Source organism: Rhea pennata, unplaced genomic scaffold (assembly GCF_028389875.1).
Source record: "Rhea pennata isolate bPtePen1 unplaced genomic scaffold, bPtePen1.pri scaffold_40, whole genome shotgun sequence".
NCBI classification, from domain to species: domain Eukaryota; kingdom Metazoa; phylum Chordata; class Aves; order Rheiformes; family Rheidae; genus Rhea; species Rhea pennata.
Window position 1 is genome coordinate 1,212,683 of NW_026907681.1, and position 25,450 is coordinate 1,238,132.

The window sequence follows — 25,450 nt, forward strand, 5'->3', positions numbered from 1 at the left end:
GGAAAGCTAATATTTCTTACTGACCATAAAGATTGAGCAAAATGATCCTTTAGGGTTCAAGTTTTCAGTGAGAGGTGAGGACCTTCTAGCTTTGGCAGCACAAATAAAACAGAAATTCAAGCCCAGCACCTCATGCAGCCCCTTGAACTCACAGCGACGGTCTCTGAAAGCTCGTACAGTGTCTACATAGAAAGAGTTCTCTCGCTGGCAGATGGTGGTGACACGCTCCTCCACCTTGGTGACGTGGATCTGCTCATAAGCCTTGCGGCAATAATCTAGTAAAGGGAATAAACAGAGAAAGCTTTCTCAGAGATCAGTGCCCCACTATGGATGGGAAGGATGAACACAATGGCATCGGGCAAACCACACAGATCCACAGATCTGAAGCTTTCAAGGCACCAGTCTGAGAAAAATTCCATCAATGCAAATAAACATCATACCTAGGAAAGCAAGGAAGCAGACCTGCTACAAAGGCAAGGGGAGGAAGATACTAATATGGGGAGAAACAGCACCTCTCTATAGAGATGCAGAGGTGTGTGTGGGAAATAAATTGCCCACGAGGGCTCATCCACAAATTCAGGCTCTGCTCAGAGCCCCCACTAGCTAGATGCTTCCGCTGAGCAGTACCACTTTAGGAGCAAAAAGTGAAAGGATATCGACACATGTGTTTCACTGACATGCTTAATGAGTGCTCATTAAAGAACAACAACAAAAAACCCCAAACAAAATATCACCTTTCATGTGTCTCAGCTCAAATACATGACTCTCCGTGAGAAAAGAGAAACACTGAGACAAAAAACAGCACTTGCCTCCTCCTCAAAAAACGTACAGGAATTGGTTCGGATCCTAGGGGAAAACTGTTGCAGCATGAAACCGAGATCAAATTCAGTCTGAGCCAGCAAGAACTAAGTAGCCCCAGACCTGAGAGAGAAGTAATTAATGATGTGTTTGTAGTCTAGGCAGCAAAAACCTGCTCCAGATAACGCCATTTATTTTCACCTGCCAGTTGCTTCTTCTCATACTTGGCCTGCTCTTCACGGCAAAGCTCGTGGAACGCCCGGGGTGCTCCATCTGGATACAGAGGAGGAAACTTCTCAGGCTCCAGTCGTTGCTGGATGCGGTGATACTCGCTGCGGCTTGCAGGCACTGCAAAGGAACAGCAACTAGGAGCTTTCCAGGGGAGGAACAGGAAGCGGTCTCTGTGTCTTCAGCTCACGCTGCAAGCTCTATCCATGCTGCAATGCAACAGGGTACTTGACAAAGCAGACAGCAGAATTACACTTACTGAATTCTCCTCTCCACTGCCAAGTCATCCGGCGCTGACGATTAGCACCTGGCTTGTTCAAGTCACAGGCAGCACATGTGGCCTCATCCACCACTGCTGAGGGCTGGACACAGGTCAGACACACCCATGTTAGAGAAAACAGAACTGTCTCCAGTGACATATGCCAGAAGGAATCGATGTTGGGTACTAGAAGAACACAAATATGAACATCACAGAGGTGACGTTCAGTAAGTTTTCCTTTCTAGAAGCTTTTCAGAACACAAGTTACAGCAAAAACAATGACTATTCTTTGGATGAAGCCAGCTAAACTATTGCTCTACGTTGGACAGACCTTTCGGCTCTGTACACCTGGCAACTGTAACAGCCTGACTGGATTTCAAACCGAGCCTTATTTTATCCCCCTGTCCAGGGCAGAAAGTTTATTGTTTGCCGCTAAGGGGATCAAATCGGAGGGACCTCCTAGACCATCTGCAAGACAAAACAGAAAACACCTTCCTGACTGGACTGAGGTTACCCACATGCAACCTGTTGGTCAGAATGATGTTGGGGTACATGGCCCCTATATCTAAGTGGTAGATAAGGGGGCATTCAATTCCGTTAGGAACATCCTTCAAGGAATTCAGCTTGACTTTGATTTCATCACAAGCCTGCGGGGAGATGTAAAAAAGTAAAATTCAAACAAGAAGGAACTAATGATGCAGTCACATACGCACTATATTTGATCCTTTACTTCCGACATGCACAGAAACACCTGCCACTGATTCTGGGGAACAGAGGAAGAGTATGAAAAACTAAAGGAATAGGATTAAGAAGAGTGGCAGCGGCGAGTCTTCTTTAGCCATCAATCTTTAAGGTTTTCTTTTGGACCTCCAAGGTAGGTTTCATCTACACTGCAAATGTCTACAGATAAGTTTCTCCTGTCTCTCTCCATGGAGTATAAAATGAGTCTAAACAGGCATCTTTAACATGTGGTGTCTCACCAGACATATTCAGGATGAGAAAAATCAGCCTTGCCTCCAGCCTATGCCAGTTCTTTATTAATATGGGAAATAAGGCACAGATGGACATGGGGCAGAACTCAAAGCTGAAGAAAGTTGTTATACAGCACCAATATGTGTACACAGGACCGAGGCTTGCCTAAAGAAATGTGCTGCAACTCCACCCTCACAGTTCTGCTCTCCTTGGAAAGCCCAGTCATGCCTCTGGCCCTGCAGGCTGAGGCAGGACAGCAGACCTCCTGGAAGTTGGTGACTTGATCCAACGGCAAACCTTCTTCCTCTTCGACAGCATGCCGGAGCATCTTCTCCACATGCTGCACCAGGAAGTTAAAGGCAGAAGGATTCTGCAAGGATACAGGAATGATACCGAGACCTCTTCTAGCCCTGACACCCATCCTCGCACACTGCCCAGGGAAGGGGGGCAGGGGGTGACAGCTTCTGCAAGATTATCCATGCTCCAGCGTAGCTTCGGCGATCTTTGAAAACAGGCTCACTACTTAGCAGAGCATGTCTCAGTATGGGTAGAGAGCAATTCATCTCATCTGAAGGGCAGATGGCTGAAACAGGTCAGCTGAATGGCATCTTGAAATGCCCCTTCGTTCACTGATCAGCTCCAATGTCAGCAGGCAGAAAATGGCTGACCTCCACAGCCAACTTGAGAGCTCTCTAGAACTGAAGGACGGTGGCTTTCTGCTAAGAACCCTACAACTCACAAAAGTCTACACCACTGGCACTAAGGCAAAACACAAAGCAGAGAAGAGATGGTGGCTGCTCCCCGGCCCTTGGAGTTCTCCTGCAAAGGAGGCTATATAGGGCAGCTAACAAGAAGAGAAGATTGCATGCAAGTTCCAGAGTGCAACACTTATGGGGCTGACCTAGCAGTCAGCTGCTCACACATCTAAGGCTCTAAGGGGCCAAGGATTTAGATTTAAGGTCCTTCTAAATTCACAGTGCACGTTCCCTTAAGATCATTCACGAGATTAAGGCCACTAAAATAAGCAGCACTGAGGTATGGTGTATCACACAGCAAAGATGGAAGTTGCCTCTAAAACTTACAATCTAGACAGTAGCACCAACCAGAAACAGGTAAAAGAGGCCAAAAGAAGCTTGGCTTGAGTGGGAGAAGGACAAAGATATAATCCTGATGAGACAAAAACAGAGTCATCTCTGCCAACAACCACTCGCTCAAAGAAAACCAAAAACCAAAAAAAAACCCTCAACCAACCAATAAACAAAGTAAACAAACCCACACAAAAGCAATGAACCACTCTCCTTGCTGTAACACTGTCTTTACCCAATAGCCAGTCTGAGGTCATGAAGAGCAACTTCTCCAACCCTTCCCACCTAAACTCTAAGCAGGTTCATACACTCAAGCCATAAATTAGGTATCAGTTTTATAACAGGTATTGCTATTGGGTATCCCCCAAAAGAACAGAGGATGGTAATTCCAGTTGGAGGGTTATTCCCTACTGCCATGTTCTCCAGAAAGAAGAGAAAGAGCATCATTGCATTACCATTTTAAAGCCTCTGTCGCAACACCTTGATTGTGTCCTTACCTTTTTAAAGCGGCAAGGGATGTCACTGCGAAAAACCCCAGGTTCCAGAGCTTCCACCTGGCCTCCTACAAACGTCTCCGAGTCCAGCACGTGGCCATCATCTGTAAGTTTGCTGAACTCCTGCTCCTGCTTGTTGCGGAAGATGATGTTGGCGTGATAGGCCTGAACCATCAGCAATGCCTCACACAGTGTCCCAGAACCTTTTCTTAACACCTGTAAAAGACAGACATCAAAAACTGGACTTAGAAAGAAGCGCTGTTAAGGGTGCTGCTGGAATTAGGCTGGCCTTATCACCACATCATTGAACTTAAATGTCTGATTTGGTGCCCAACATGATGTGTTTATTCAGGCAGTATTGAAGCCCAAGGCAAGAAGGAGCACAGTAAGGAAACAAAACCAACTCCTTCACTTAGGCTACCCATAACTGGTCTATGGAAAAACAGCTATGACTGCTGTACTGCAGAAAGGAAGCGCATTTGGAGACTACTTTCCCTCCTTTCCTTGGGAAAAACTATCCAAACTGTAGAAATTAGTTCTATTGCTCCGTTGCAATGCCCCGAGTACTACCGTTTTGCAGAAGTGTAAATAACACAAATATACAGTGCAACACCAATGCCAGAAACACATCAAGGAAATTCTATTCTTCCCTAAGCTTAAGTTCTTTCAGGTCTCTGAAATTCAGCAAGATACACTGACAACTTCTCAAAGACACTGCATTAACTTAAAGGATTTCACAAAGCTCTAACTCAAAGGTTCACTAATACTGCAGATGCCCAGAGATACAGCACCGGGTGGGAATACCTGAGGCTCCTCTGTAGCCGTCCGGCACATCTCTTCAGGGTCCAGCTCCACTGCATCATAACCCAGTTTTGCTTTCGCTGCTGCTTTCAGGTTGTGACTTCCCACTGGCAGGTAACTCTCTCTCTTCACCCACCTAGACAGAATAATGAAAATGCCAGTTGACGAAGAGACAGCCCTGCACTTCAGAAAGGGCTGCTACGTACAAAAAGATCTGGATTACTCTAACAGGGAAAGGTGAGAGCAGAACATCCAAGTGCAGTGGAATAAGAAGCTGCACAGCTTTAGACAGTCTGCATATCTACCCATGCTCTTAAATCCTGACTCGTACAAATAGTGCTATTCAAATCATTTCTATTGCTCAGATTTTTCTCAACCCTCATACTTCAGAGACTTCAAAGATAAACGTTTAAACACAGGAGGAGGTATCAGCAGGACTGCAAAGAGAGGCAGTTGTTTTCCAGAGTCTGGACACTGGTCCAATGTGAAAAAACATTCAAGTCACAACTGCCAAGACAGACAGCCCTCTCCTGTACACACACACACACACACACACACACACACACATACACCCCCTTCCTTTTCCTCTCTGTGCTAGGCAGGCTGTTGGGTTAGAATATGGCCCTGTGCCCACTACAACGGTTTTGTCTTATCCTGTCCTTTTACCTGCTATCCAGGACAGTTCTCAAACTCCCAATGACAGCCACCAGCAGACTCTATAAACAGAGTTAGTCGTTCAGGCTAGTGTGGGCAAGACGTAACTTCTGTACATAATGGCACACAACGGAGTACCGAGTAGAAGCAGCACAACCAAAGATGGGGGTGCTAGTCCTTTCCTAGTAAGATGTAACTCATGATAGCAGTGCACAGAGATGGAAAAGGGACAGTATTCAAATACATCAACTGTAGGCATTTTATACAAATTTAACAGATAAAGATGCAGTTATACGGTACAGACGCAGCATTCGGTACCTCAGACAATCCATGTGGATGCACTGCAGGGCTTTGTACTCTCCCTGGCTGCCCTTCTGAAATCCAATCTCCTGATACATATTAATTCCATGAGCTGCTGCTTTTGCTTCCACAAAAGGCCTGAGGAGAGAGACAATGCAGAAGAGAAGAAACAAAGCAATCCCTTTCCTCCACCCCATCCCCACCCCAAGGGTTTCAGAATTGCTTTCTTGTAAGCTACTTAATGAGGAATTTTTCTTGTGAATTCTCCTTTGCTCCAGACCTTACCCGTGACAGCTGGCCACAGGGAAAACTCCCTGTAGGGCAGAGCTACTGCAAGAAGGAAGCTGCTTGCTTACATCCTATACCAGGAGGCAGAACATTATGATCGAGTTTCCCTCGCTCCCCAAAGGCTTGGCTGCTCTGGTCTCCCTATTGTTCTGCAGTTCTCTTTTGACACTTTGCCTGTTCTCCAGTTACTGAGGTCATCAGTGTACAAACATTGCCAAATCAACAACGATCTAGAAGTAGCTCAGCAATCCCTGGACCAATTGATGGGACTCTATAGAAGTTCGTATTTCAAAGCCAGTAAACATAGCTCTGCTCAGGGAAAAAAAAAAAAAGTTCTGAATTCCTCCTCCCCCTCTTCGACAGTCCTCTGCAGGCTGGCAATCCAAGACTCAGCCCAGCACTCCAGATAAAGAGCACATAATCAGGATGTAAACAGGTTCCCAAACTGGCTGGATAGTCTGCGTAGATAAGAACGCATGTGGCCGCTATGTGACCTCCAGACAAAGGACATACAGGCTGGTACCCAATCTCACCTCATGGCCTAGACAACATTTCCTTTTAGAAACCAGGTTAGTTTTCATTCCTGATCTTACCAGTCAAAGAAGTCTCCATCGTATGTGACAATGATAGTAGCTTTGGTCTCCTGGACATGTTCAAACCACCTCTGCATTAAATGAGCCTAGTATGCAACAGAGGATTAAAAAAAAACAAACCCAAAACAAAAAACATCTCCCCCACAAACACAAACACTCAGCAAATTCACCTCCTGCAGGCAGGCACTGGATATAACACTATTGATGCAGTCCTTCCCCTCTGCTCTTGACCTAGCTAGAACCCGATCTGCCTCATCATCACACCATGAAATGAAAGCATCACCAGCACCGTGACTGTCCGCTGTGCTCCCCAAAGATACACTCTATTGGGTGATAAGCTCTCTTTGGCCTACAAGAGACCAAGGCAGATAAAAAGCAGCCTGATTTCCCAAGTAGAACCTACTTACCTCATCTGGTTCATTAGACACAGGATGGACCCTCACACTCCGGCTTTGAAGTAAATTCAAAGTCCTCAATATCCTCACAGACAATCTCCTTGTTTGTGATCAGATAGCCCTAGAGAGTTGACAAAGGAAGAGTTACTGAGGACTCAGATCCCTGCTACACCAGGGACAGGTTCCTGAACAACCGGAACACACTGCCTAAAGGATGAAATAGTCTTCCATCGATGCGATAATCCTTGCACAGCTTGATAGCTAGAGCTTTTGTCAAGTGGGAACGGCTCTTTGGAGGTCACCTTCTGAACAATTGCTTACAATCAACTAAGGGTGCCAAAAGGGAGACAACTTAAGGACTATACTCTCCAAATTACTACTGCCCCTCAAAGGGGCACCAGTAGCCTTAGCTGGGTTCTCCAACATACAAAACGAGGAAATCCTTATGCATCATTCAGACTAGACTTCAATTTTATTTCCACAGCCATTACATATAGACCAAGCAACTAGCAACAAAGCAAGCCAGGGACCAGACCACCAAAGGTGACATGCTCGTTTGCTGTCTAGCATTTTGCTCCAAAGCATGAAGAAAAGAACTGTTGTTCCATTACCTGCCCATCAACCACGTAGGAGATCATCATGATCCGGTCTGTCTCTGCATCAGGAAACTTCAAAGGGAGTTTGGTAGTTTCAATGTCAAAGGCGAAAACAACCGGATCCTGAATATGACCAAATACATTAAACTCAAATCAGCTTTAGAGTATGATTTAACGAGCAGTTCTCATTAGATTAACAACTAATTTACCTAAGTAGGTTTATGCACATCTCAGACCCAGCAGGCTTGACTGTAGGAGACAAGGTAGCAACAGTGGTACCCACTGATAACCAAACAGCAAAATTCATTAACAGGAGAGAACGGAATAACAAAAGCTTCTCTTTAATGCAACAACCCCCTTCGAGAAAGAGAGTCATCAGGATTGACAGCACGTGAGGAAACATTGCGCAGGCAAAAAGCACTTATTACCTCTATGCCTTTATAAGAGAGGTTTCTTATGGCATTGGATTTATAAAGCATAACAACGAGTTTAAGAATCGTTGCGCACCCCAGGAATCACCTGGAACAAATAATGTACACCTCTCAGTTGGGCAGGAAGTGCTCACTTCACTAGATTCCTCTTCCTTTGAAATGGTTCAACTGAAATCAGACATCAGGTGTAGGAAACCAAAGAGAAAATTGGAATTCTCATTTGTACTTTTTAGTCTGTGTGACTAGGGGAATCCTAATAAGCCCATGGGCCAACCATCCTAAGGAGACCTCTTTCCTTGACAGCATAGACGTATAGACATCGCTCGCCTGGTCTCGCTCTCTGTTTTTCCTCACAGCAGGAGAGATCTCTTTCTGCACCTTCACCAAGTCATCCACCACGTGGAAGGATAACTTAATGTAGTTCTGCTTAAGACCCACCAAGTGATTTGGCTACAAAGCAACAAGACAGTGCCAGCTAAGGGTGGAAAAGAGTAATGAGGGAAAGGGGAAGACTGCTAACAGTAAGAAAGCGTTGAAAGAAGAGGTAGTAATTGAATGGAAAGACTCGGAGTGAGAAGAGATGCTAGCAAGCACGTAAGACAGCGAAGAACATGTGAGCTATGCCAGTTCACACCAAGGGCCATCTTGTCTTGTTGTCTGTTTCCAAGCGCAATCACCAGTACACACCCAAGAAAGAGTAAATGTATAGTATCCCCCTCTGCCACAACACTCTTAATCTCCAACCATTTCTAGCTCAGGAAGTTTCTTGAGCATCCTGTGAAAAAGACTATGTGCTGGAGCAGAACATATATTTTATTTACTATAACTATAACAAGCAATTACTATCAATAAGCAATAATTAGCCTATTCATGATATGCAATGCAAACAGTGCTTGAAGATTAAAGGTAAGCATACTGCTTCCTTCTACTGCTTAGCCCCTTTCTACTCCACTTGAGCTCGAAAGAAAGAAAGAAAGAAAGATTAGTTATTCAATAGTACAGCAGGCAGAGGAATACTGACCAGATCCAAATCTTCTTTGGGGACAGTTCCCAGCTTTGAAATGTTCCCTTGAAACTTCCTGGAGAGGAAGGATGACACTTCTCGTTCACAGCCCTGCAAAGAAACTGGAGAATGAGCAACAAAGCCAGACACTTCTCCAGAGGAGAAGACAAGCTCACAAGAGGTTCTGGCACTAGTGTCCTCAATTGTGAGGGGAGGACACGAGGCTGTCCTGAAATCCTGGCCGTCTGGAAATCTGTTCCTTCACACTGGGGCTCTCTTTGATCGTCAATTCACAGCACCGTCAGAACAAACCCAGTTTTGCAGCACGAGCAGGATCAAGACGAGATGAGAGGGGAAATTTACCCCTGTTTGGGCTTAGAAGAAGTGAAATAGGCTCCAGAGATCAATTTTAGGACAAAAAAAGAACAGGAAAAATATGACAGCTCCTTGAAGGGATAATTCATCACATAACAAACCAACCTCCCTCTAAGAAACCTTAGTGCAGCCACCATACTGATACAGCTGCTTCCCATCTCAGGTCTTCTCTAACAGCTCTGACAAAACCACCAACAGAAGCACTGGAGCTGTATTTTTCTCCTACCAACCCAAGAAGATGGTCGGTCACAAGGCCTCTCAGCTGACTCGGGGAACCTTCAAGTCAAACCTGCCCTTGTCTCTGGGACCTCGGCCACTAGTTTACTCAAGACCCCGCTTGCCAGTGCGCAGCTTCCAAGTCCATACTCGCCTTCTGGGTAGCGATGTAGAAATACGGCTTATAGGGCAGGGCCACCCAGGAGAAATCAAAACCGGTGAACATTGCGCGACCCCGCAGCCAAGGTGAGAAACCAACCCAACGGTTCCCAACGGAAGCAACGGGCACCGCGCTGCCCTTGCTGCGCGTTGCTGGCATTTGTGCGCCACATACACATCCCTGCATCTCTGCAGCACCCACCTTGGCCCCCAAGGGTCCCAGGTGGACCCAGCGTAGGGCAGACAGCGCTGCTGCCTTGTGGGTGATGTCTGGGGCCCAGAACAGCCAAACCGGTGGGGGCAGGCAGGACGCCCAGCCCGGGCACCAGCGCTGCGCTGGAGGAACGGGATGCACCTCGAAGCAGGTCCCATCCTCCGGGATGAAGTAGTCCACAGCGCTCACCAGCCGCCGGTCCTCGCCCAGCACCTCCGTCTGCACATGCACATGGCCTGTTACGACACACGACCCCCCCCGCCCCCTCCCACCCCAGTCCTACCGGGTGCCTGTCAGTGACACCTCCCCTGCCCCAGTCCTACTGGGTGTCTATTGGTGACACCTCCCCTCACACCCAGGTCCTACCGGGTGCCTGTCGGAGACATCTCCCCCCCGTCCCGCCCAGGTCCTACCAGGTGCCTGTCGGAGACATCTCCCCCTCCCGTCGGTGACATTCACCCTCTGTCCTACAAGGTGCATGTCGGTGACCCCCCCCATCGTTGTCCCCCCTAGTCCTACCAGGTGCCTGTGGGTGACACCCCCCGCCGGTGACATCCCCCCCCGGCCCAGTCCTACCGGGAGCATGTTGATGAGCCAGCCCGTGCGCTCGCCACGCTCCGTGGGCCGCTCGAAGCCGAACAGTGTGTCCAGCCGCTCCGTGCGCTGCGAGCGCTCCAGGCGCTTGAGGGAGGACAGCGAGGAGCCATCGTCCCTGCAGGACGCCGCGCCGCCAGCCGCCGCCCAGTCCCCGCCGCGACCCACCCCCCCCCCTCCACACCTCCCGCTGCCGCCTGGCCCCAGTGCTCACTGCCCCCCCCAGCCGCCGCCGCCGCCCGGCTCCGCGCCGCCCCGCAGCACCATCCCGCCGCGGCCGGAGCAGCCCCGCGCGCTGCCCCCACCTCCCGCGAGCGGGAAGCCTGCCAGCCCCGCCTCCCCAGGGAGAGCACCAATCAGAGAGCGGCACCGCAGCCAATGGTCGCTCTCTTCCTCGACCTCTGCCCCGCAGCACGGCGGCTGCGCTGGCCACGCCCCTCGCGGCACCTTCCCGGGCAGGCCCCGCCCCCGCCCCGGCTGCCGCTGCCGCGCACGCGCCTGCGCGGCGGCGCCCGGCGCGGCCCGACCCGACCCGGCGCGGTGCGGTGCGGCCTGTCGTGGGGCGGCCGCGCTGCGCGGGAAGCGGCTGCTGCTCCCGAAGCGGCGCCGTCACGGGGGCAGTTGCGGACCGGCGCCGCCGTCTTGGCCGCCTCTCCAGGTAGCCCTCCGGCTGCGAGGGAGCTGGGAGCCGGCTGCGCCCCCGAGGAGCCCTGGCCGGCCTTGAGGCGCGTGCCGGGCTCCTTGGGCCGTGCGAGTCTTCCTGCCTGGAGGCCGGACGGGCTGCGGGGAGCCGTCGGGGGCCGAGGCGCAGCGTGCGAGCTCCGTCCTTGCTGCGCTTTGGCGGGGCGGGCTGAAGCCCTGGCGAGCTGCGCGGAGCAGGCCTGGCATGGGCTCGGCGAGCCTGGCCCGCCCCGTCTCGCTGAGGTGCCGTCCGGCCGTTCAGGGCGCGGGAGGGAGCTGGCCGCTGAAGCTGGCTGGTTTGCAGTGAAACAGCAAGCAGCACTGCGGTCAGTCTGTGGAGTCACTGCCTGGGAGAAGAAAAGAGGGGCAGGTGCTCTGCAGGGACCCTAAAAAAAATCTCTCAGACGTCGGAAAACTGCACTGTGGAGGTCGTGCACAGGAAGCGCTTTCTGCACGGCTGTACGAACCGTGTGTTTGGGGTTTTAAGCATATGCAGTGTGGAAATCGGGAGGCTCCTGGGAAGTTTCTTTCTGGGCCCCAGCCAGCTGCGAGCCGGCACTGCCAGCTTGAGCAGCCCGGATTGCGTTGTCCTTCCGTGGTGCTCGGGCGGTGTTGGGAGCACGTAGGAAGCACCGCTGCCTTTTGCCCAGGCTGTGCTCTGTCAGCGGCCCCTTGGGCACAGCCCCTGCTACTAAAGCAAGCCTCTTCTGTGTTGGCCGTTGCTAAGGCTTTTGTAAATAAACTAGGAGGAGCACACTGTTTTTTTGAATTTCCTTGTTTGTATTCAGTTGAACTTCTTGAACTGGATCCTTTCTAATGACCCAATACTAGTATTATTTTAATAAGAGTGTAAATTACCAAAGTTGTTGTTTTTTTCCAGATATGAATGTCATCATTATAAGATAGATGGGATGTGCAGGGTTTGTGCTTCCTCATTATAGTTAAATAAGCAAATATTAAAGAAAAATGTGGGGAGAAAACAGGTAGTTAACATAAATCTGATTTTAACCAAAACTGTGACCATTGAGTTGCTGAGGACTTCTCAGTGGGGGATGTTTTGGAAGGAAGGGCACTTTCTTTCTCTCTCCCCAAACTGTACTGCCAGCCATCTGTTGATAATTATTGTCCAGTCTCTGCTGAGAACTTGTGATAGTTAATATTTCCTCACCGCTTGAACAAATAAGCGATAATCACTGCAAGGTACTTGACCACAGGAGTAGAAAGATGAATAGCGTGGAAGAGTCAGTGTATACCTTGGTTTGTGAAAACAGCTCAGTTTTCTATTAGTGATTATGACAAATTCAAATTCTTGAGGACTTGGAGAATGAGTACATTGAGTTACATAGTATCTCTGGAAAACATAAGTTAAAAGATCAAAATTAGCAAAAATCTTAAAAATTCTCCATTCCTGTTTGTTTCGTATTATTTTTAGTTTACTTTATCCTTTCTCAGAGGAAATATTGAATGTTTATAGCTAAGCTGGGGATAGCTCACTTCATGGCAATGTTTATTCTCTTAACCTGTCAAATCTTTATAGTTTTATTGAGCCCTATGTAACAGGAGAGTAGAAATCATTCACTCTGGTTTAAAAATGGCCTCTGAAACTGTCCAAAATCATTGTTGTGATTTTGTTTTTCTTTTTTCAGTTATGTTAATAATACATACTAATAGGCTATGCCTTTAGTTCAAAGACCTGTAGGTTTACAAATAACAGCTCTTTCAACTTTGTAATACTCTTGATATGATAGCTTCTAAGTTCTAAGAGTGGTCTGGGAATCTTTTCTTTTTTTCTTTTTTTTTTTTTTTTTTTTTTTTTTTTTTTTGAGGCTTCACAGTTGGACTTTTTCTATCTCTACAGTGACAATCCCTGTGAACCTCATTGCTCAGTTTTTTCCCAACACGTAAAACTCAAGATTTTGAAAACTTATTTCTGGACCCACAGAAAACTTAGATCTTAGCTCTTTGAAAACCCACTCCCTTTCAAAATGCCACAGAGTACGTTTTGCTGATAGCAAGAAAAATGTGTGTTGCTATTGAAATGGCTTTGGGTAATTTGATCAAAATGTCATCAGGCCTGATCCATTTGGGTGTATATTTTATGTTTATTTTTTGGTTATTAACTTTCCTTTTCTTCATAGGTTTCAGTAGGTACAAGTCCTTGATGGCTTCCAGCACCTTTTCCAAAGGAAATGAACTGGGCAGCGCTGGTGTGCCCCGGTGGGCATGAGAAGCGTCTCAGGGCTCCTGGGACCTCAGAGGCCTGCCCTGAGGTGAGGTGGGCCTTGGGAAGAGGAATGGAGAGGATGGCGGGTTACAGAGATGTGTGGAGCTGCCAGCAGAGACCCCAGGACAGAGTCAGCGCGGAGCTGCACGTACATGGACGTGATGTTGGTGCCTGTCATTCTCCTCTGCTGCTACCAGTTTGTGGCAGGGATCTGCCTGCATCCCTTGGCTTGGGCACTTTTGATGGCTGCTGAGTGAGGGATCACGGGAGGGGAGATGTGTGGAGACTGAGCGGAGCTTGCTGGCGGATGCAGAGATGTGGGGAATCCTAGTGAGCACAGCTGCCCCTGGCTCAGTTCCCATGCCAGGAAATGGAGAAGAGGGTTGACTGTCTACTCCGGAGGACACACCAAGGAAAGCCATGCTAGAGTAGGGCCACTGCAGGCACGCTTAACGGCTGCTTACCCCAGGCAGCTTGCAAGGGCTGGCACCCATGCAGAGATGGGGAAGCACATGGGGTGCCCTGTCCCCTCTGCAGCCACAGCGTAGGACTACCAGGTGCATGTCCTGTTCTCATCATGTCCCCCTTGACCCTGCAGGGGCTAACAGTTTGCAGTGCTGTATGCAGCTGCAACCATGACTGCACCCCTGGCGACATGGACATGTTGGGCCACAGAGAGCTGGGCATGTGCAGGGACAAGTGATCTGTGCAGCACTGCGCACTGGGCAGGATCCCATTTGCCAGGAAGTTCAGCGTTGTGTGTTCGTCCTCACAGGGCAGAAGACAGGGCGCTGCGTGCCCAGTGCTGACGGCACCAAGAAGAGCTCTGAAATGCTGGCTTGGTGTCCAGCAGAGGAAGTGAGTGTCGGGTACGGGCCCCAAAGATGGGTCGTGGCACTGGGGAGGAGAGTCCTCTGCTAGGATGGAACAGGCACCAAAAGGCTGGCCCATCTTCGAGGTCCTGTTGGACACCAGGGGATGCTCTGGGTAGGACACCTCTGAGGGTGCTCTTGAGAGGTTTGGCCCCTTCAGCAACAGGCCATGGCCTAGGGAGGGGGTGTCATGGCACAGGGATGCCACTTCCCAATGGCAGCATGGGAGCGGACTCTTGCCCTTTCTGCAGTGACCTGGGACAAGCCTGGGGCAGCGTGGGGCACGTTGACACAGAGCAAGGGGCCCGCAGGCGTCCTGGGCCATGGCCCGCACACGGCCCCGCAGCAGGAGGCGCAGCTGCCCTGGGGTGCTGGGCACAGGGGCAGCAGCAGGGTCGGCAGCCCCGGGGCCTTGTGCCACGCCGACGCTGGGCCGGCAGACGGCTGGCAGGGAGGCTGCAGCGCGGCCCCGGGGCCCCCATGTCGCAGCACTGTGACCCGGCAGCGCAGTCACAATGCTCGCGGCACGAGCAGGGCTAGAAGGCGCCCGCGCCCCTGCCGCTCTGCCAGGCTCCGCAGCCGGCTCGCAGCTGGCTGCCGCCCAGGGCCGAGGCTCTCTGCAGGCTGTCCTTGGGCGCAGGCGCACCCACCGCCACGAGGGCAGCAGGGCTCTCGACAGCCACCCAGCGCAACGTTGTCGCAGGACATGCGGGGGCACGGCTGCCTGCACCTCAGGCCGCCAAACGATGGACGTGCTCAGCAGCTGCACCTCCCTTTCGTATGGAGACCTCTTTGTGGCCTTCCTCTGACCTCGCTGCCAGCTCTTGCTTTGCACCTTCTCTGCCCTGCTTTGGTGCTCAGAGCACTCCCTGCTGTGGCCGTGCCCCGTGCCTCGCAGGCTTGGAAAGTGCCTATGTCTGCTGCTTCACTCCCTAACACTGCCTAACGCTGCCTCCTGTGTCGGCTGCCTCTTCCCCAACACAAATAGGCACGACCAACCCCTTCCTCCTGCAGCCCTTGACCCCTTCCAGCACCGGCTCTAAGACTGGCTCTTTGGCTTGCCTCAGCCTCAGAAAGACTGTGGATCCTCTTCCTCTTCCGCCTGGCACTCCTCCAAAGACGCACAGCGCAATACCAAGTGACAGCAAGGTTTTCACAGTGTTTTCACCCTCAGGAGAGCAGAGGGAGGTCAGCATCTGCCAGCTCCAGGTCTCTTCTAAGCTGCCTCAGCTGAGCTGACGCAAAGGGGCCAAGGCAAGCAGGCTTTCTGCTTTTGTTGCTGTACTCGTGTGGCGCTGCTGGGCACAGCTGGCCTGTGCATGCCTCCTGTGGGAAATGGAAGTGACCCCTGCCACCACTGTCAGCAGCCATTCTTGTGCGAGCGCAGACTGTGCCCAGGCATTTGCTCACGGGCAGGCAGCGCGCTGAAGCTCACAGCTGATTCAGCCCTTGTGCACCATCCGATCGTGGAAGGTTTTCTGTTGGAAGAGCTCGCTGGAGGCCCTCCGATCCAATCTGTGCTCTGAGCAGGCTCGGATTCAAAGCCGGATGTAACTTTGGTCTTTCAGAGACCGGAGCAAGCCCTTGGGAGCGGGAGAAGACCCCTCACACACCCCTCAAGCTCCGCAAGGGCTCCAGGCCTTTTCAGCTGGAGATCAGTGGAGAAAGTTAACTCGATGGCCCGCAAAGAGCAAGGGCATCCATTCTCGGAGCCAGAGACCCTTCCAAAGATCCCCATGCCTGTCTGCTTTGGCACCACATGCAGCACCCAGGAAATGCAGGCCATGCGACGCGAAGATGCTCCAAGTGCTCATCATCAGTGTCATAGGTCTCAGGAAACACTCTGGAGCACCCAGCCAGCTGGTCTCCTGCAGCACCCAGGAAAGAGTTTTTTCCCCCAGGCTTTATCAGGTCTGGTTTTTGCTTTTTTTTCTTCCTTTCTTTTTTTTTCTTTTTTTTTTTTTTCTTAAATTTTGCCATGCTCTGGAGCCCCTAAAGTGGCTTCAGTTTGAGAGAGAGAGGAAAGGAGCTGGGCAGCGCTGGTGTGCCCCGGTGGGCGTGAGAAACGTCCCAGGGCTGGCCGGGAGGCAGGCCTTGCTCACATGCGCAGGGAACAGCCGATCGCCAGCATTGGGGTCAGGAAGGAATTTTCCCCCAGCACAGATTGGCAGCAGTGCCTGGGGGTTTTTCGCCTTCCTCTGCAGCACTGAGCACGGCCCACTCCCAGGGCTCCTCGGAGCCCTTTCAGGCCACTGATTGCCTGCTCTTGCAGCACCAAGACACCAGCTGTGCCCTGCAGCTCTCTCGCTCTCTGCCCTGGGGCAAGCTCAGGCACTTCCATGCATTCCATATGCTTGGGCTGTTCTGCCTTGTGCAAAACAATGTGCGTTTGCAAAGGCTCCGGGCTTGATGCTGCATCAGGAAGCAGCTGCCGCTTGTCAGCTCTCTCTGCATGTAATAAAAGTGCAATGCTTGTAACCTCTGCTGGCTCTGCTGTGTGTGTCGTGCGAGTCGTGGCTGTGGCCTAAGAGCTTTGTCGTGCAGCTGTGCTGCCAGGAAGCGCAGGTACCCTGCTGCCTGCAGGGTCTGTTGTGGGGCTTGCAGGGTTGCTCTGCACCGCAGGGAGTTTAGCCCAACTCCGCCCCAGTTGCATAACTGGGCTATGACACTGCGCGCGTGTGCAGATTTATTTTGGGGGCCACATTGACTTTGGGGTTCGCTATTTCATTACTCTTCAACTTCAGACCTTCTTGTTGACTGTTTCTCACGGTTATTCTGTGGCTGGAAGCCACCGGATCTGTTCGCTGTTCTTTCTCACGGATTTCCAAGACCTTGTTAGTTACTTATTCATATTCTGCTTAACACAGCGGTAGTGTTCTAGACACCCAAAAGTTACAGCAGGGACCGTTCCCACGAAGTATCCCGTAGTACAGATGCAGCACTCTGGGTCCCAGAGGCGAGGAGATCACTGATAGCGCCTTTTCCTGTCATCCTTCAGAAGGGCTACCAGGAATGGGAGACAAGCCCACAGAGCTCTGTCCTCACTAAAGTCAAGGGCGTGACACAGTCACCAAGCAAGGTGTGCGATGTCGGGGTGTACATAGCCCACAACCACCCCACTGCCTCCGCTCTCCCCAAACCCACACAGCCGAGATGAGGCTCCGACCCGCCTTTCTCCCTTCTCTGCTCTTGTCTTGCTTGCTTTGGGTGGCCTCTTGGAGCAGTAGATGAGCAGCAGACTTTCTGCAAGGGCTTCCCAACTGCTCCTTCATCCAGATGGACCCAGCAAAGGAAGCTGTCCTGTGTGGTGGTCCCCGCTGCCTGCATGGGGACTCCCGTGTTCCCTCCTCCAGGCCCAGCACTGTCCTTGGCTCCCGATGAGGCAACCATAGCTGCGTCCCAGACACATTGGGACTGCATGTTAGGTCACCTTTGCAGTGCTGTGCGGCAGGCTCAGCAGAGCTTGGCACGTAGCACCGGGCAGGGCCCTGTGGCCTTAGCCAGGCAGGTGCGCCATGCTCTGCCTGCCTTGACAAGCAGCGTCAGGCCTCTGTGGTTTTGGATGTTCAGGGCGGGAGAGGGCACTCTCAGATCAGGTCAGGGGAGGCTCTGACATTCACCTCCTTGTTTGCCAGGGCTATTATTGCCAGCTGCAGCTTTTTGTAGCAGAGGGCAGATCAGCTTTGTATTGCCCCAAAGCTTAGGGGAAACAGATTGAACCTTGCCAGACTCTGCAAGTAAGAAGCGGGAAGAAGAACGTGCCTTTGATGCTGGGCTCCATGGCGGAGGAGAGGCACTCTCTCAGCTTTTCGTCTTTCGAGGCAACCGCATGACTTTGGTGGGGCACTTTCAGATGTGGCAGCTGCCCCAGGCCTGTTGCGTGGCCAGAGTGGAGATGGCCTGGTGCACTGGGGCAGGATCTTAGCTTTTTCAAGGGGTGCCATGAGAGAGAGGATGAGTTTGCAGTGGTTTTGGCCAAGTGCTTTTGAAATTACCAAGCTGGTCTGTGGAAGAGCTTGGGCTGGCCTCGAGCATTGCCAGTGTGGACATGGCTTGCAGCCACCACCCAGCATCACCTGGCCAGTGTGTCAGACCTGCTTGATGGCCTCTCTCGCACAGAGAGTCTCGCAGCCTTCCACTATCCCCAGAAATCTTCTCACAGAGATGTTGAGCCAGATGAATCCCCTCTCGGTGGCAACAGTGAGGCCACATCTGGAATGCAGTGCCCTGTGCAGGGACCATGAGAGCTGCCAGTAAGCTGGAGCAAGTGCAGCAGAGCCCGTGAAGATGGTCAGGGCTGGAGAACACAACCTAGGAGGAAAGGCTGAAGGAGCTGCGTTTGTTCTGTCTCGGGAAAGGATAATGAAGGGGGATCTAAGACAGTGATCCAGCACCCGGAGGAGGCTATGGAGGCAGACTCTTCTTAGAGGTGCTCAGTGAAGGCACGAGAGGCAGCTGGCCTGAGGTGCCCCTGGGGCAATTAGGACTGGTAGAAAGGAAACTATTCTTGTGCCTGGAGTGGTGCAGCCCTGGGAGAGGCAGCAGAGAGGCGGGAGCCCTGTGTCCTTGGAGAGGTTCAAATCATAGCTGGACAAGGTCCTGAGCAGCCTGCTTTATGTGGAGTTAGCCCTGCCTAGAGCAGAGGGGTAGACTAGAGGCCTGCAAACCTTCTGCCCACCTCAGGCTTTCAGCAGTCTGTGATTAAAAGCAGCAAGAACCCGTGGAGAAATGACTTTGAAGGCAGAATGCTTCTTGCTGTTGCACTGAAGCAGATCGGAGCTTTCAGGAGGCAGGTGATTTGGGGATAGTGGTGACCCTGGTGTGAGGACTCAGCGCTGGAGTGGCTGCCACTGCCATTCTCGACAGGATTTGGTCGTTTCCAAAGAGCAAAGGTTGGCTCAAGCCTGTTGGGTACGTGGGACAGCAGCTCTGCCCTGTGTGCTGCCTGCAGAACCAGCTCCAGATTCAGCAAAGTGCTGCCAGGGGGTGCTTTCCACAGCAGTGCAAAGTCACGGCTTGCATGTCCCTGTGTGAATAGGCATGTGTACGTGGTGGTACGAGCACAGGTGTGAACCTGTGTGCACTGTCCCAGTGTGTGTGTGCCCCCTGTGTGCGTGCGTGTGCAAATGCATGTGTGCACACCTGCACGTGACTCTCCATGAGAATGCATGTGGTCTCATCTCCATGTGCGTACGCTTGCGTGTCCCTGTGTCAAAGCATAGCTCTGCCTTCCTACAAATAGCGTCATCTCTGCTGGTTCCTTCGTAGGGCGGGAGCAGCTTCCGCATCCTTGCGTGGGTGGAGGTCAACCCAGCCCAGACGATAGAGCCCTGCCCTGAGGTGAGGTGGGCCTTGGGAAGAGGAATGGAGAGGATGGCGGGTTACAGAGATGTGTGGAGCTGCCAGCAGAGACCCCAGGACAGACAGTGCGGAGCTGCACGTGGACGTGATGTTGGTGCCTGTAGCTCTCCTCTGCCGCTACCAGTTTGTGGCAGGGATCCCCCTGCCTGCCTTGGCTTGGGCACTGTTTGCGGGCTGCTGAGTGAGGGATCACGGGAGGGGAGATGTGTGGAGACTGAGCGGAGCTTGCTGGCGGATGCAGAGACGTGGGGAATGCTAGTGAGCACAGCTGCCCCTGGCTCAGTTCCCATGCCAGGAAATGGAGAAGAGGGTTGACTGTCTACTCCGGAGGACACACCAAGGAAAGCCATGCTAGAGTAGGGCCACCGCAGGCACGCTTAACGGCTGCTTACCCCAGGCAGCTTGCAAGGGCTGGCACCTATGCAGAGATGGGGAAGCACATGGGGTGCCCCGTCCCCTCTGCAGCCACAGCGTAGGACTACCAGGTGCATGTCCTGTTCTCATCATGTCCCCCATGACCCTGCAGGGGCTAGCAGTTTGCAGTGCTGTATGCAGCTGCAACCATGACTGCACCCCTGGCGACATGGACATGTTGGGCCACAGAGAGCTGGGCATGTGCAGGGACAAGTGATCTGTGCAGCACTGCGCACTGGGCAGGATCCCATTTGCCAGGAAGTTCAGCGTTGTGTGTTTGTCCTCACAGGGCAGAAGACAGGGCGCTGCGTGCCCAGTGCTGACGGCACCGAGAAGAGCTCTGAAATGCTGGCTTGGTGTCCAGCAGAGGAAGCGAGTGTCGGGCACGGGCACCAAAGATGGGTCAGGTGCCTTCCTGAAAGTGCAATGGTGGATAGCACAGCCATTTCCCGTAACAATTAGGTACCAGAGGAATGAGTATTCACTGACAGCAGGAAGATGTGGTTGAAATACGTGGACAAGCCTGAAGGATGGAGAGGCAGGAGTGGAGCTGTGCAGGAGCAGTGCCATTTGGCAGCTGGAGGAGATGCCGGCTTTTCACAGGGGATCCCTGTTCCTAAGTTGCTCCCAGAATGATGGAGGTTGGAAGCACCTCTGGAGATTGCCTTGTTCAACAGCTGCTTAAAGTGGGGTCACCTACAACAGGTTGCTCTAGGCCAAGCCAACTCGGGTTTTTGGTATCTCCGAGGATAGAGACTCTCTAACCTCTCTGGGCAACCTGGTGCAGTGTTTGATCACCCTCACTGTAAAAAAAATGTTTGTTCTTAAGTTCAGACACAATTACTGTATTTCAGTTTATGCCCATTGCCTCTCATATGATCACGGGGCACCACTGAGAAGAGCCTGGCTCCATCTTCTTTACTCTTACCCATCAGGTATTTGTACACATTGATAAGATGCCCATGAGCCTTCTCTTCTCCAGACTTAACAGTCCCATTTCTCTCAGCCTCTCCTTGCATGAGAGATGCTTCTAGTCCCTTCATCATTATTGCTGGACTTGCTCCAGTAGGTCCATGTCTTTCTTGTACTGGTGAGACCACACCCACACACAGCACTCCAGTGCTGACGAGAGGGCAGTAATCACCTCCCTCAACCTGCTGGGACAGGACGTTTTTTTGGTGCTCAGCTGCTGTCTCTGTGATACGGCGTTCTCAACCCTTACTCCATCCATCTATCCTTCACTCTTGCTTGCCCCTGCCTCCACTGAGGAAGGTGGTGATGATGAGGATGGTAATTATTGAGCAAGAAGGAGCAGGAATGCTCACACTGGTGGGTAGATATGGGGCATGTGGCCTTGCAAAGGGAGCGGTTAAAGTCTTTGGGAACAAGAATCCCTTTGAAAATGCCAGCATCTCGCCAGGTAACTACCCCAGGGTTCCTCCTCTTCCTGCTCTCCACCCTCCTGCTGTGCAGGCCATCCCCTAGTCAGTCATGTGCATTTCTGAGTGCCTGCATACATCCACGTCTGGTATGTAGTTCTCCTAGGAAATCCCTTCACCATTCATCAGCTGGGACCGTCAGTGATGGCATGGATACCAATGAGCAGAGCTGGGGTTTAATGTTTCGTTTGGGTGCTTCACGATATTAGGAAGAAAATTGAGGCGTATTGGTGTGCTGCTCTATGCCATGGCTCTGGCTTTGTCTCCCCAGGGGCAACATTCAAGCTGCTGAGAGCAGTTACTTGAAAAGCTGCACCTTCAACACCACCTCTGCCCTTTGCTGCCCCATCTTCATGGAGCAGGCGGGAGAGAACTTAAGGGAGCTGGCAGAGAAGGTGTCATGTCCTGGGAGGATGGTCCTCCCAGAGGGCCCAAGGTCTTGCTGGCTGGGCACAGGGCGTTCCCTCAGCACCTGCTCTAGTGCTTGGCTCCACGGGATCATCACTCACTGGCACTGTTGAGACTCAGAGGCAGCTGGAGGCAGGTCCCTGGCCCTGCTGCCCTGCCAGTATGCTGCGGGGGCTAGCTGGGATGGGCTGAGGGCAGTGGCAGCTTAGCCAGCCTCAACAGCTCGGAGCACAGCACATCCACTGCAGCCCCTGAGCAGTCCTTTCTGCCCACCTTGCGCATGCAGAGCCCTGCAAGGCTCCCAGGCCCAGGGTCTCTCTTACGAGGCCCCTGTGCAGAGGCTGGAGAGCAGGAGGCCAGCTGGCAGCAAAGCATAGACTGCAGGTGTGCCTGTATCACTGCCAGGACTGGCAGGTTTGCTCGCCCAGTGGTTGGGACACATTCACACACTTTGGGAAATACCATGACATTGCCAGGGGAGGGCAGTGCACCCAGCATTTGGTCTCCAGCCCCATCCGGCCCTGCTGCCTCTGCTGCCCTTTTGGGAGTAGATAATTCCCATCCAGGGAAGGAACTCAGCACTGTTCCATCCTCCCTCCAGGTTCTGCATCCCCTGCTCAGCCCCAGCACCCTCCAGACCCTAGAGGCCCCCCACTCTGCATCTGGGAATGCTCCCTGATACCTAGCCATGCTCCCAACTCAGCTGGAAAGCCCACTGCTGTGGCAGAGCTCCCCTGGGTAAGCAGCCTTGCAAGCAGTGCTGCTGGCTTCCCTGGCAGGGCCGTGTGCCCCAGTATGGTGGCATTCCCAGCCTTTCCCAGCGGGTGATGAGGATGAAAGCTGTGCTAACGCCTGAGTGGGGGGAAATGCCGTGCCATGCTTGCTGGCTTATCATGCCCATGGCCAAGCTGTGTGCACAGTAGTGCTGTTCCCTGGGGTCAGCATGTCATGTAAATGAGTGCTCACATGCCCCATTCCCGTAGTGGTCCCTGGTCCTCCACACAGTAGAGACAGTGTACTCAGAGTCTCTTGAAGCACCTCCCACTGAATAACCAGCTCCACAACTGAGAGCTGGGGTTTGGGGGTATGATCTAGCCTCACTGCTTGCATTGCGCTATGTAAGCTCACCCCAGGCAAGCCAGAGCCCGCAGGCAACATCCATTTTTACCCTTCAACTTTGGAGCACTAGCTGTGTGCAGAGAGCTATGCTTAGAGGCTGCTTGAACTGCTGGACCAATGCCTTCCATGCAATGTTTTCCTCCTCCCAGGTACCTGCGCTGACAAGGTCTCAGTGGGGACCTTCCTCATGCCCTCAGCTCATACCTTGCAGCCCTGCAGGAGCCGCTGAATGGCTCTGTAGACTGTCTTGAGGTCGGTCTCAGCACGCACTTCAAAGGTGTGCTTGTCTGGAAGCAGTAGTTCTTCGCCCACTTTTTCCAGCACAGCACTGCGCTCCGATGAGTACATGTTGGTGAGGTTTGGCATCTGGTTGCTGCGTACCTGTACCAAATGCAAACGTGATCAGAGGGAACAGGGTTCAAAAGAGACAGGCTCCAGGCTGCAAATTTCAAGGAAGCTCTTTCCTCTACACATCACAATGCTTCACGTGACAGTTGAGGAACAGACCTGCTTGGTACACTTCAAAATACGAGAATCCCTGCTGCACAGCAGTAGAGATCTGTGTCTGTGCAAAGAAACCGCTCAGCTCCAAACCGCTGCCTGATCCCCTTGCGTTCCCTCCCAAGCCTTTAAGCCCTACTCTTACCGTGTCCAGCACAAACACTGCAGCTTTGCGCTGAGAGGGGATGAAAAGGCCAAAGAGCGCTTTGTTGCCCTGGGAGCTCTGGTAGAGGTAGATGTGGCGAATACTTCCTAGAGACACAGAGCAAACATGCAGCATCAATAGTATCTTCAAGCTATTTGGTCCTGGGTACACTGACAAGCCTTCTCCTAGCTGGAGCCAGGTAAGGCACCCTAAGTAAACTGAGCCAGAGAGCGCATTTCCAGGTGTTCAATGTCAAAAGTGTCAGCCTCTCGCCCTGTGAGGTGTCTGACAAGCTGCCTGCTGACCATGCACACGCAACCCAGCTGGATCAGGGCTCGGAATAGTAACAGCACCTGTAGTGACAGGGACACTCAGATAATCCTCAAGCCACCAAGTTTTGAGCTGCTTAACGAATCAATATCTTTATTAAAAGCAGGCATCCCAGCTGCCCATCTTCATTTCAGACTTACAGCATTAGAAGCGCTAGTACATTTAATCTTGGTCTCACTGCTTTCATATGTCTACTACTGAACACAGTTTAGGTTCTTCTTTGCTCTTTCTGAACTTTAAAAAGTGGCATCCTATCCTTCCTTCTGGAATACAGAGGTTTTATCACTGCACCCTGGCCTATGTACATGCCACATGCTGGGGTTTTCCTCATCTTTACTCGAAAGAACTCCCATACCTTTGCAGTTCAACTGCTAGCAAGACGGTTCTGGATTGGTTTAGAGGAAACTCACTCTTTCCGTTCAAGTGCCATCTTTTCCCAGAGTCTCCTAATTTCAAATAAATCTAAACCTCTTTCCCCTAAGGGGTTGGAAACCAAACAAGTATCTTTGCTCATATAAAACTGGGCACATTTCTGAAAAAGCTACTCGAGAGGGTCTTTCGTTTTAGCGTCTTACTAACTTGTTTCATTTTGAGCTCCCATGCCTCTACCTGTGCCATTGGTACACAGACCAGTCAGCTACCACTCAGCACTCCTTAAAGGATGAAGAAGGAAAACGAGCACCTGGAAGGGTTACCTGAGTCTCATACACTCCCTCAGTGTCTGGAGCAGACAGGTCTGCATTGATTTCATTGATGTGCTCTTGGTACATGTCTTCAGGGACTGAGTAGTCGTAGAGATTGTAAACCAAGTTTGAGCGGGGCAAGATCCAGTTCACCTGCCAGGAAAACAGACACACTCAGCAGGGCACCTTGCTTCAGGCCATGCTCCTCCCAACAACAGGGTAATCTTAAAGGGCAGCAAGGAGTTGTAGTTTGAGCCAGCCTTATGTTTCCAGAAACATGCTGACTCAGGAAGCAATCTAGCTGCCAGTGCTGGTCATTCCTAAGGCAGTTAGCGGGATTTATGCTTTGTCCACATTGCAGTAACTGTCAACCTGCTTTCTGGTCAGGCTGAGATTAACAGCAGGCAAAAGGGACTGCATTAAGGCGCATTAGCAGGGCTGGACAGGGAGGTCTTGTGAGGCAAACTGCCCGTAGTATCTGCCCGCAGTGGCTGGAGCAACTTACATGAATTCAACCAGCTGTTTTCCCTTGTAGAAGCAGCAGGGTCAAAAACATGACCCCCACCTTCCTGTAGACAGCTCCCTCCTCTGGTTTTGCAACGCGCTGATTGACATAGAACACTCTTGGGATGCTCAGTCTGATACAGTGCAGGTCGCTTCCGATCACTGCCCACAGCCTCAACAAGCCTGCCTGGCTGCTCTCAGCAATCTGCAGGACAGGGTGATTTAAGTTAGCTTTGCTGGAGAGATGCAACCCATTCTTAGCTCTTACATACACGCCATGGAGCACTTCTGGAATCTTCAAAGGCTCTACTACC

General features: G+C 51.8%; 1 pseudogene; it reads right to left on the minus strand.

The window, feature by feature from the left end:
• The window catches only part of LOC134154732 (DNA polymerase epsilon catalytic subunit A-like), a 42,212-nt pseudogene that overhangs the window by 15,048 nt on the left and 1,714 nt on the right, over positions 1-25,450 (minus strand).